The 12,915-nt window shown below is 37.1% G+C and overlaps 1 long non-coding RNA gene across 1 annotated transcript in view; it reads left to right on the forward strand.

Moving 5' to 3' along the window:
- LOC126752723 (uncharacterized) overlaps positions 1-12,915 on the forward strand; it is a 143,576-nt gene that overhangs the window by 20,641 nt on the left and 110,020 nt on the right. The window lies entirely within an intron of this gene.

Consider the following 12,915-nt stretch of genomic DNA (forward strand, 5'->3'; position numbering starts at 1 on the left):
GCTTGGCATGCAAAGCTTTCACAAAAACATAATTCGCGCATACATACGTATATGTAAATAAATGAGCATGTTGTCTTGCCTCTGTGAAAGTATTTTTATAGCACAAACATACTACTTTTAGGTTAAACATTTTCTTTTTAATTAAACATAAACTTTGACCTGAAATCCTGCATAGCTAATGGCCGAACAGCTGCAGCCAAGCGAGCAATTTATATACATTGTATATTACATATCTACACCCAAATGAAGGTAACCAAATTTTGTATTCACACTAGTGTTCAATAATATACACGTGGATGTGTACGCTCAATTTTAACTTAAATTTAACTTTTTCATGTTCTTTTTTGCGATTTCAAAATTGAAGTTAAAAATTGCGATAAAATCGATACATGACTAAATTTCTACGCAAACTTGCAGTCGAAGAGAGAGTATATTAGCGTTTGGGTTTGTAGATAGTGCAGCCGTTTCGGACTTAATTAGCGCTAGATGTGCCTATAAAAACTATCGTAAGTCCTTTAAATATTAAATAATATCTTGTTTCATCATTGTATTTAAACAATTTAGTACCCTATATGAATTCACTTATTTCCGTCTTGCTGTTTGTAGATAGACTTTCAAGATTTGAAAACTGATGGATTCTGTGTTATGTCGGTTTTGTGATAGAACTGGGCACTCACAGAGCAATGTGGAACCATTTCTGCGACAAATATTCCCATTTTTAACGCATGTTCTCCAACTGGCCAAAGCCCCGTTATAGTAACTGTAAATTTGTATATATTAACATTTCCTGAATATCTTTAATAAGTCCTTAGTCTTATCATATTTTGATCATATCTCGTTCGCCATCTAACATGTAGTTGCCCTGAACTAATTCTTCAAATTGTGTATTGAGCTACTTATTGATTAATCTCGGAATAGTAATAGTACCGGGCTTAGTATTAACTCTGCTTAGACTTGTTTAGAGGGGTTTCTGATTTGGCCAATTTGTCCGTTTTCGTTGTCGAACATGTACCTGAACTTGAGCTTAACCCTAGACAGCTAACCTTCCTCGATTCGACGAGTACGAGAAAGAATATTCATTGCCTTTCTTGCACGCGAGGTTTGATCGTCCCAACGTTGCTTGTCAACTCAGTGTTCGCTGAGCTTTTTCTGAGATAATGGCGTTTCACGTGTTAGGTGGGTAATGTACGATATTTTTTTAAATATTACGATAATGCCAATTGTCGTTTCGACGAATGGTTAGCGGATTTAATGTAATATATGTTTTTTATTTTTTACAGTTTTAATCATGTCTTCAAGGCGATTGCTGTGTGAGGAAAGTATAATGCGTTTATTAATGGACGAGGACGATGACGGGGCATTGGAGGAGTTATCCGATAGCGAAACTGAAGACACTGTATTGGTGGATAATGTTGAAAGTGATAATCAGTCAGAAGAGTCGTCATTACTTTCGGGCGATGAAGACATTCATGAGGGGGTTTCTGGTGCTTTGATGGATGATGTGCCGGGACTTGCAACACCTTCTGCTTCAAACGAATTAAGCTCAGGTAACGATCCTAGTATTTTGGCATTCTCAAGCAGCACTATCCGCAGTCGGTCCCGTCATGTTTGGGCTACGCGCAAAGGGCGAACTTCGAATAGAACTGCAGCAATAAATATAGTACGTGGAGCCAGGGGGCCAACTCGCGCAGTAAAGGATATTGTCGACCCGCTAATGTTATTTGAACAATTCATAACAAATCAGATAGTAGACGAGATTTTAAAATGGACAAACTTAGAGATTGAGATGAAAAGACAGAACTATGAGTCAATATCATCTACGCAAAAAAACACTAGCAAAGAGGAGATCAGAGCCCTGTTGGGAATTATGGTGTTAACTGCAGCATTGAAAGACAACCATCTGACCCTTGATGAATTGTTCAATTCAGAGTATTGTGGTACAAGATATGTATCTTGTATGAGCAAAGACAGGTGCGAATTCCTTCTTCTATGTCTACGTTTTGATGATAGAGCAGTTCGCTTACAACGGCAAAAAAACGATCCTTTTACCCCCATAAGAGATATATGGGAAATGCTTATTGTCCAGTGCCGCCAAAACTACGTTCCCGGAACAAATGTTACTGTTGATGAGCAGCTACTGGCTTTCCGCGGCAGGTGCAAGTTCAGAATGTATATACCAAATAAACCCGCCAAGTATGGGGTCAAGTTAGAAATGATGTGTGATAGTGGCACAAGGTATATGGTCGACTGTATACCATATCTCGGAAAAGGAACCAATACAGGAGGGATGCCTTTGGGAGAGTACTTCGTAAAGGAACTTACTCGTAGTATTCACGGCACGAACAGAAACGTTACCATGGACAATTGGTTTACCTCAATACCACTAGCAAAGCAATTACTTCAGCAGCCTTATAAGCTGACAATTGTAGGAACATTACGTTCTAATAAAAGGGAAATTCCAGAAGAAATGAAGAACAAGAAAAGGAGTAACAGGAATAATCAAACCACCGAAGTCAATACATCCAGAAAGGTGAATACATCGATGTTCGTGTATGATGGACCCCTTACACTTCTTTCCTTCAAACCTAAACCATCAAAAATGGTTTACATGCTTTCCTCTTGTGATGAGGAAGCCTCAGTTAATCCAGATAATAAAAAACCACGCATGATAGAGTTCTACAATTCTACAAAAGGTGGTGTTGACACATTTGATCAAATGTGCTCTGTAATGTCATGCAGCAGAAAAACCAATCGATGGCCAATGTGCGTTTTCTATGGAATGATGAATATAGCATGCATCAACAGCTACCTCAGTTAATCCAGATAATAAAAAACCACGCATGATAGAGTTCTACAATTCTACAAAAGGTGGTGTTGACACATTTGATCAAATGTGCTCTGTAATGTCATGCAGCAGAAAAACCAATCGATGGCCGATGCATTTTCTATGGAATGATGAATATAGGGCCACAATGTCCCGGTACAGGGTGAAAAAATACTGCCTAGGCGTGATTTTATGAAGAAGCTGCATTCGCAACTTGTAGAACCTTGGCTGAAAATCCGACATGAAATTCGTACCATGCCGACCCACACCAAAAACAAAATAACAGAGATATTATTTCCCAATAATGATGAAAATCAAGGTCAAAGCCAACCATCAGCCACCAATGACCTTCAACCAGCAGAGGCACCAACTAGTAATAAAAGGAAAGCTTGCGGTCTATGTTCCTATAAAAAAAGGCGCATGACAAAGACGGTATGCGCAAAATGTAACACTGCAATTTGTGGTGAGCATAAAGTTGATTTTTGCATAAAATGCTCTTTAAAAAATTAGTTTTTATATCTTATTCAAAATATTTATAGTGTTTTTATTAAAGTACGCCAAAGAAGAAATGGCTGTTATGTGTTTCTATATTTTAAGTTTTTTTTATAAATATGTTGTCTTCTCGGATCTTATTAAAACTAGTGCCTTAATTAAAGATGTGTTCAACAAATACAATTTGAAATAGAATATAAAATGAATGTTTTATTTTGTACAATAGTTCCTGAAATACATATATTTGCAATTAAAATAATTAAAGATTGTTTAAATGCATGAAATAAAGACACTCTAACAATGCTCGTCAAATCGACGAATGGTTAGGGTTTATAGGGGGCTACTGAAGGTTAGCTGTCTAGGGTTAAAGAATTTCCACATTTGTTTTCAACGTTTGGAATTAATCTTTGCCGACGGTAAGGCTAGTAATGCCACCTGGCTATCTGTGAATATGGTGACTTTCTATTCCCTCCCGTAGTTATTCCGTACAACTTCATAAGCTTGTTCTATGTCTGGTTCATCCGCTTGACAAATGCCAGCTAAGTTTAGTAGACGGAGAGAGAAAGAACTGTCAAGGCCCACGACATATGTATTTATATCCCGTCCTAAATTTGAAGTCCAATATACACCCGTCGATATATGTAAATGGAGACACTATTCCTACTAAACCTCTTCTCCATTCAGCTTTTAAGTTTGGACTTTAAGCTAGTTTTTGGAAGAGTGGACAAGGAATCTACTTCTGAAGGCTTTTTCTCTGCTTACATAACTGTACGAGCAACATGTGGGCTGGACGAAGTGGATGGAGAAGTGAAGTGAGTCTTTTAAGCCTCTATAGTTTTTAAAAAGCTTCAAGCTACTTACATATCTTCAGAAGAGTAGATGCGGTACCTACTTCTGGTGATTTCTTCTTTGCGAACATACCTCTATGAGGGATATGCAGACTGAGTGGAATGTGCGGAAAAAAGCGTGAGCTTTTTAAGAGAAGGATCAAAGATCAAGGAGAAATTACGAACGGAACTTCTTTTAAGAGCTTCATATCAACTCTAGTTTCGGGATATGAGATCCCAATAGTTTCATTGAAGCGGATGTGGAATTTTGTAATTTTTGTCAAATTTTGTGGAGTCGGTATTATCCTTTGCATTAAATATGCAACTGACTCAAATTGCTGACAACATTTGTGATCTACGCTCAGGAATTTGTTCTTCTTAAGATGATTATTGCAATTATCTTAGTAAACTTGACCAACTCTAAAAGAATGAGACAAATAACTTGAGAATACTAAAATTGTTTCGACTACCATTCTCTTAGGATTTAATACACTTGTGATGCATGGAACGATTGTGTTTCTCACATTTCTAATTCCAACTTATCATCGTACTTACCTGCTTTGATCACAACGTCACAAGAAACAATTGCACCCACAGCATTGCTGGCCACACAATGATACACGGACTAATGAACATCTTGACGAAATTCTTCCGCTTCGAAGGGAGGGAAATAGAGTGAGTAAAAGTATTGAAACGGTGATTTTGTGTAATGGAAATTGATAATATTGCAAAGCTTTTCATCCTAAAATTGAGAAAAGGTCGCGTAATAACGTACTTTTTTTTGTAAGCGGTAGAAAGAGCGTTGCTACGGTACTTCAGAGACACCAAACGCAATTTTTTTATTTGAAATGGAAAAATTTACGACAAATAACGGCTATTGGCACCGAAAGTACAGATATTCGGAAATCCATGACAAGCATTAATGATAAGTGCATCAAATGGGCGAGCCGGGTCCTAGTAAGAGAACAAAGAGAATTGTATTCGCACATACCCTTTTATAGGAGGTAGATTTAAGAACTCCCGTACAGACGACGACACCCAAGACCCATCACTGCTGAGCGCATTGCCATTGCCACATTGTTGTACCTACTACAATAGTAAAAACAGTAGCAATGGAGCGTTGACCTCTCTCGTTGCTTGTTATGGCATCGTACTCGACATTTCTAGAGTAGTTGTTGTGCGAAATAAAATGCGAAGCTGCTATATTGTCTGACCGCCCGTTAATCTTCCTGACCAACAACACGCTTTTCCCAGTATTTGTCTACTTGCCGACTGCGCGCGTCTGTCTCACTGTTATGTTTAACGACAATCACTCGATTCCACCCGCCAATCAACAGTCCGTACCTTCAGTGCAATATACTCGTAGAAATAACTCAGGCCAGCCACCAATGGCGGAAGTTTGGTTTAAGTGATTATTGATTGAATTTGTGCGAAACTGACTCTGGCCGCGCGTCAACTCCGAGCGCTTACTTCGGGTCACCCGTAAGTTATTGTTGCTTTTATTGTCGTTTTGTTGCTACTGCTTTGTATTTGAATTTTTATGTTGGTCGCAGTTGTTTCGCTTTTTATACGGTACAAGCATTGCCGCAGCCCAGCTCGTGTCTCCGGTTGAGGGTTAGTGCTTGCGCCAGCCAGAGACTTTGTTCAAAGTTTTTAAATTTCGTTATATTTTTTTTTTGCATTAAATGGTGCACAGACTTTAAGTTAACAACAGCAACAAATTTTTTGTAAGCGAAATGCATTCCTTCCACTGCTACGCATACATACTTTCTTATTTCTATATTAGTGTTTTTTTATAAATTCAATTGAAGAATACCGATTTTGTATGCAAGACATTTTAAAGTTGCTTCGATAACTAAAACAATAGTTACTATTCTTGTAGATTGGCTTTGTTTCCCAAGTTTGCGTGAATTCTTAAGAGTGACCGGAATATATATATATATAACTAAGGTTAATTAAGTTTCGATGGCTGATCCAGAGATCTCACTTGGACTACTACATATATGTAGTGGTTTGTAAAGCTCTAGAGGCAGATCTCCGATCTTGTACTTCAACAAAGTACCCTGTGACCAATAATGCCAATTTGCTGAGGCGTTTAATATATATTCTAATTAGCTCATTGGGATATCAGACAGTTTGAGTTTCTAAGTGGTTATACCCTTGACCACGCAAACGCGTACAACCAACAAAGAAGTGTTGAAATGTTTTTACCTCGCTGCGTAGAACTTGTGCAGATCGCGTCAGGTAAGACCTTGCAGAATGTATGCCGCTAGGACAATTACCAGCTAGAACCTCACAAATAGGAAGATCGATCTTGAGCCATAGGAATCTTGCAATTGCGCCTGATCCTATGGTTGCCCTGTGCTGAGCAAGTTTCCGTGAAATCCAACTAGTTGTGTACAACTAACAAGAGAAGAGGAGAGCCCCGATCCATTCTCATTTTACCGATATAGGGTCCACTGTGGCCTGACAACCATAAAAGTCTTATCACAATGTGAATCGGCTGGTGAGATCAAGGTTATTATCGCTTTGGTTAATAGCGAGGTCACTTCCGGCCTTCAAATTAGTTACGATATCCTTCCTTTGACCATGAGTACTACATCGTCTGTGTAGGCAGGCTATTAACGACCAAGATCCTCATATATTGACGAAGCGTATTGATCTTATCACATATTTTTTAAAGCGTTAAATCATTCGCAGCCGCCCGCCGAAGGCTGTCAACTGAGATATTTCAATCTCAGTTTGGCAAAAGCAATAGAGAAGAAAGTAACAAGAAGTTTCCACTACGTCTTCCTAGAGTAGAAGCTCTGATAAAGAACGTACGATAAAATATTTACCAGTACGGCGTGTGAAGCTATTGGACATTGTCCGCTCAGAACACCTACAATTTCGACGAGATTGCCTTTTCTAAGAGCAAATCTGAGCCAGAAATATGTCGCAGTCGCACATGTTCTATTTTTCGATCAGCCCTTGCCCCGAGTTCACTGGAGGTCCATAGGTCCAGTTCTAGAATGCAAGAGAACATTGGAAAACCGTCTCGCTTCTAATCGGATGTAATTGGGTAAGGCTGCCCTGTCTATCGCATACAAGTGCAAGAAGCTTGCTGTTCCTGCTAACAAGGTCATGCACACCTCTTTGAAGAAAGCTGAACTTCGTAGCAATACATCTACTACTACCTTGATGGCAGCTGCCTCCGCTTGAAAGACGCTACAGTAATCTGGTACTGTGAAACTGTAGTTGAAGCAGTGCTCACAATAGAACCCACCCTCGTGAAGGCTTTCCTTCTTTTATTTCAGACCGCCTTCAAATTTTTATGAAACATATAAAGAAAGCTTTTATAACGGAAATAGAGAACTAAAAAAGGTAAGAGAGTTAAAAAATAAAGAAGGTTTTGCATACAGAATTTGCAAGCCGAACTCTAACCGCTATCTAAGTTTTCGACAGAATAAATCTTACCTTTGATATCAAGGTGATGGGATTATTGTCCTTGTCTAGCCATTCGACATTCGCCGGTGGATTATCATGCGCTATGCAATCGGCAATGCTGCCAGCATTGTTGGTGAATTCAATGCACGATGGCGGTTCATGCGAGAAATTAGGTCCTTGGATGTCAAAGTAGTTGGAAGCATCTGAAAGAACAAAAACAAAAAATAAATATAACGAAGAAGGAATAAAAAAATATGAAGCACCAGGTTACATATTCATTTGTCACATTGTTTATATGTGCATATACAGTTATGAGATGGCAATTTACAGATAAAACTGCCAGCATTCAAATATTTTATTTGTGTGTTAGAGAAATTAACGTTAAATGCGATGATTGCTGATGCTAACAGTAGATAACCGAAGAAGCACTTCAAGCCGGACAGCTGCTACAGTCCCCCCAGTAATAATGCAGCTAAATGCTTAGAAACCAGACTGCAATCATGCCCCAGCCACCTAGATATTATCTTTCGTTTTTTTTTCTTTCACAAATATTTTTCTATTTCCACATTTTTTTACCCCTTTCGCTTCTTTCAACAGTTAGCTTAAAACCCTTTTATATGCTACGGTTAACTGTCGCTTGGGTTTCAAGTATTAGCCACAGCGCCGTTCACAACGTTTCAGGCACTTTGTCTTGGCTCTTTGGAAAATCTACCAGGAGAACACTTGCGCCGAGTTCTTTATAATGTTAACAGATATGTAGGCACTGCCATTGCCGCTTTTGTTCCAGAAAGACCTTTTAGAAAGCCCGAGCAAACAGTTGCCGGAATTGGCAAGGGTTTGTCTTTGCTCCACAACGTTGTTTCTTTACTTACTTGTTTCTTGGATTGGAAAAATGTCCGGATAAGTGTTTGCTAGCGGCAATGGTGTGAGGTGACAGGGGTTGGTGGTAACAAATTGATAAAGGGTGTTTGATTTAGACATGTGGTTTTTCAAGAAGAAACAAAACGAGTATAATTTAATGTTATGGCCGAGAAATAAAATATTCCATAAAATGGATGCGTACTGCTCTATTTGTTGCGCGTTGGTAGACTCATTCGAGTACTTTACTCCACAGCAACAGAAACCGATTCATAGTAGCTCGGAATAGCGATTCCGCTGGGCAATTATGTCGGCTCAGTATTGGGCGTAGTACGCTAACCGAAATATTATTTTGGTAAAAAATGTTCACACTTTCCATACATTGTTCCGGAATAAGTCGGCTCATTTTTAAATGTCCAGAGAAAAATGTGCTGTCAAAAAGAACGCATACAAAAAGGTATCAAATAATTGAACACCACACGTTTAAAAAAACACCCGTTAGAAGGATTCACCGCCCCCATTTGTTGGAGACACATGCTATGTAATAAACCGCAATGGGTTCAAGTGCATCTTTTACAAATCTTTCTTGCAATTCCCGTGCAAGTTGCAGGTCTAGTCACAGACACATTCATGTAATTGCACCCTTAAATTTGAAACTCCAACATCGTTTAAACTGATGGCCTAAAAGTCGCACGAGCAAACAGGAAATTGCAGGGAACAAACTCAATAAAGTCTCCACGTTCTGCAACAGTGCTACTTGCAACACATGCAGGATGTTGCACAAAAACCAAATAAAGTATCGTAAATATGTGTTGCACAAAAATACTGAATAAGCTAGTGCGAAGCTCGAGCGAACTCCAACGTTATATGCATTTATAATAAAGAAGCGGTCGGCTACGAAACTAGTTATGTTCATCCCTTTCAATGCAAATCGCGATTGGTGTCTTCGGAGTAAATTTTGTCCTTCTGAATTTAAGCACACAAAATGTTAATCCAAATTTTTATCTTAAACTGAAATAGACTTAAAGTTCTGCTAAGAATTTATTGGTTCTAATCGACTGATTGCGTAAACAATTAAACCGAATATAACTGTCAATCATTCTAGCCCATAACCTGAATAAACAATCACAATTATTTTTCATTTAAAGTGGTGTTGGGCTTGGTTGTTATTCTTCTTCTTCTCATTTTTCATCAAAGATATTCTAGCAAGTTTTATAATTGTAAATTCGAAGTATCTTTGCGAAGTAAAATTTCAATCCATTCAACAAACCAGTTTGAAAGAAGCTGTTGTTAAAAAAGCTTTGCCTTAAAATATCCGACAAAATACATACATCTTACTAATAAAAAAATAAGTAATCTTATCCGCTCAGAGTAAGAACATGAAAGATATCGTTCTTCAGATTTCTAGAGTAAAATATTTGCGGAACATTGTATATTACCTAAAATAAATCTTAATATCAAGTTAACTTTAGTTATCGGCATTTCGGGCCGAATCTCAACATTTTTTGTAATTAAATCTGTTAAGTATTTTGTCCTGATTCATTTTTAAAGGATAAAAAAATAAGTAGTGTTTCTTTCGTAGAGAGACGACAGAAAATACATTTATATAATTTAATAATAATTTAGTATAAAAATCTTTATTTTAACATAATGTTTAGAAAATTTCCAGTATTTGTAAATGTGAGTATCGATGTTATTTATTATTTACTTATTCGAACTTGAAAGTGATGGCTTCTTAAGGTGTCGAAATTTTTCAAACCAAAAAAAAATATGAGATGTTTGACGATGAATAGCAGTAAACGCTTAACTTAATCGAAAAATCATAGGAGACCATTTTTATAGAGCAGTAAATTTCATACAAAACTATAATTTTTTTCCATTGAGTTATAAAATTCATAAGAAATAAAAAATTTTCCCAAAAATAATCAAATTTTAACTGTTAATATCTTTTAAACGTTTGGGTTTACAAAAAAATCATCACAGACCTTTTTTGTAGAGCATTCAATTTCCTATGTAGGAGGACCTTCCCGTTACAATTAATAACTCATGTTTGGAGAGGGTTCTAGGAACTTATTTTTCCGAGTACCAAACGAAAAAAAAAAATGTTTTTTTGAATCACTCTAATATACATTGTATGAAATTTTATTCAGATATATGACTTATTGCTTCAATCTTATTGATCGTCGTATCTAAACATGATGCAGTAAAACCGAACTAGATCAGACATCTTTCCTTTTAAACGAAAGTAGGTATCGTGTCGGACCGATTAAACCCGATATTGATACCGTTGTAAAACGATTTATATATCACACTTTCAAAAATTAAACATTCCAGCACAAATTTTATATAGTACGTTCAGGAACTTTGTGTAGTCAGGAATCAGTTGACGTTATACTTATGGTATACAGTCAGACCTTTGAAAAAGATCGTCATCGCTCCTATCGTAGCATTTTCTTAAGGTTTTAAAATTTAACAGTTCTGCAAAATAACGCTATACATCATCAAAATGCTTCTTAGTCTTACTCTTGAGTTTATACAAAATGGCCTTTGGTTCAGACATCTCAATAAAATAATTTTACCCAATGTAATATGTTACACGGGCATAACAACAAACGCCAAACAGAAATTTACAACTCTCTGTCTCCCTTTCTCTGCATGCCGGCACAAGTCGGAGAACAAAAAAGTTAAATCACAAATGTGTCTGTGCTATTGGCTTTGTAGAGATGAAACCAAGGAGATGTAATTACTACTGTGGTTGAGAAATAGCAAAGGCATATGAAACGGTAAAAGCTCTGCTCAGCCGACTTACTGGGTTTTCCCGCTCCCCCAATACTATAATTTTTAGACTCTATTGCCCCCTGCTTCTTGTCCGGTTTGTTTCAAGCAAAGGGGTTTGGAGATTATATTCACATCAACGATGATGCTGACGATGAGACTATTGAGTCAGGGAATCAGTTACAAAAAGTCAAGAAAATACAGCGTGAGTGGGGAGTGTGACAATGCTGACGGTCGTTGCAAACTTGCACATTCCATTGAGTTTGTGTTTTTTACACTTATGGTGATACCAAGGAAGCAATAATGTGATAGTGTGAGAGGTTAGATGCAGGTGACACTCACAGATTCCCTTATTTGTTTGTGGTTTTATTTGATTGACACTGAGATATGTATGTGGAAATAGTAATACTGTTGTAAGAAATGTTAACGTTCCGATATGTTTGGAGTGTACATCTATCAGGATATGAACATAAAAATTAATTATCATTCGAATGAACATTCGTTAAATTTTGAAGATTATCTCTTTCAAAAGTTTGTAGCGGCTATGTCTCAGAAGGTCCATCCGTTGACTTCAATTTTCGATGACTGTGTTCGAGCAAATTTCAAAACATAGTTTATATATTTTACCCGAAGTCTGAATAAAATTTAATGTAAAATAAAATATCATTCGAAGAACATTCGTTAGACTTTAGATTATCTCTTTCACAAGAATAAGTCTCAGAAGGTCCATCCGTTGAGTTCAATTTTCGATGACTCGTTCGAGCATTTCGACTGGTAACTGGCGAATGATACGCGCCATATCCATATAGACTTTACATTTCTCTATAGAAAAAAGTCTAACGAGTGATCTCTCAATAAATCCATTGATTGATGCGATGTGTGGGAATTAACGGCGTTATTATCCCATAATGAATGCTAGGTCTCCAGATGGCTGGTGGTGTTTCGTGAAATTTCGTAATAAAGTTGAACTATTTGTAAACGTTGTTCAGGTGTATTTCCGTGATGAAATGCCACACAAAACTGAACAAAAATAATATGATGAAGACCCTATAAAATATATATGAATCACCTTAGTTTTTGAGATATCGTTCTGGAATTTCGCACATATCCTTTTCTCAGTAAGTTGCTCAGTTTTTTGAGCCGACGATATCGGCCACTAAGAGTTGTCACACAAACTGACTGATCCAAATCAAGATATAAATTTTTTTCTCGTTTAACTAACTTGAATTCGGCTTGAACATTGTTTATTTAAAATAACGTGGCTGAAAAGAACCAACAAAACGTTTCATTAGTTTTATTGGAATGTTCAACCAACCAGAATCGGCTTCTGGAAAATAATTTTTCTTCTGAAATAAAAAATGGGGAGCTCTGGCGATTCTAAGCGACTTTGAAAATTCGACAGTTTTATATATGTACATTAGAGCTGGTCCATTTGTCTCTATCTCCACTATCACTGTTAATAACATATTAGAGGACAATTCTGCAAAATTATGTGCTTTAACATAATTAAAGGTATTATACCGGAAAATACAGAGTCCGAATATATGTTACAGTTGTTCGATTTTGATAATTTCGACAAATAATCAGCATAATATCAAGCTTAACCTTTGCATTTCATTTCATTCGGATAACTGAAAAAATTTTGAAGCAAATTTTATAATCTCTAAAAGCTTAATTTCGTCCTGAAATCGTTGGCTCGAAACCGGTTTTAGA

Source organism: Bactrocera neohumeralis, chromosome 3, assembly GCF_024586455.1.
Source record: "Bactrocera neohumeralis isolate Rockhampton chromosome 3, APGP_CSIRO_Bneo_wtdbg2-racon-allhic-juicebox.fasta_v2, whole genome shotgun sequence".
Lineage (NCBI taxonomy): Eukaryota > Metazoa > Arthropoda > Insecta > Diptera > Tephritidae > Bactrocera > Bactrocera neohumeralis.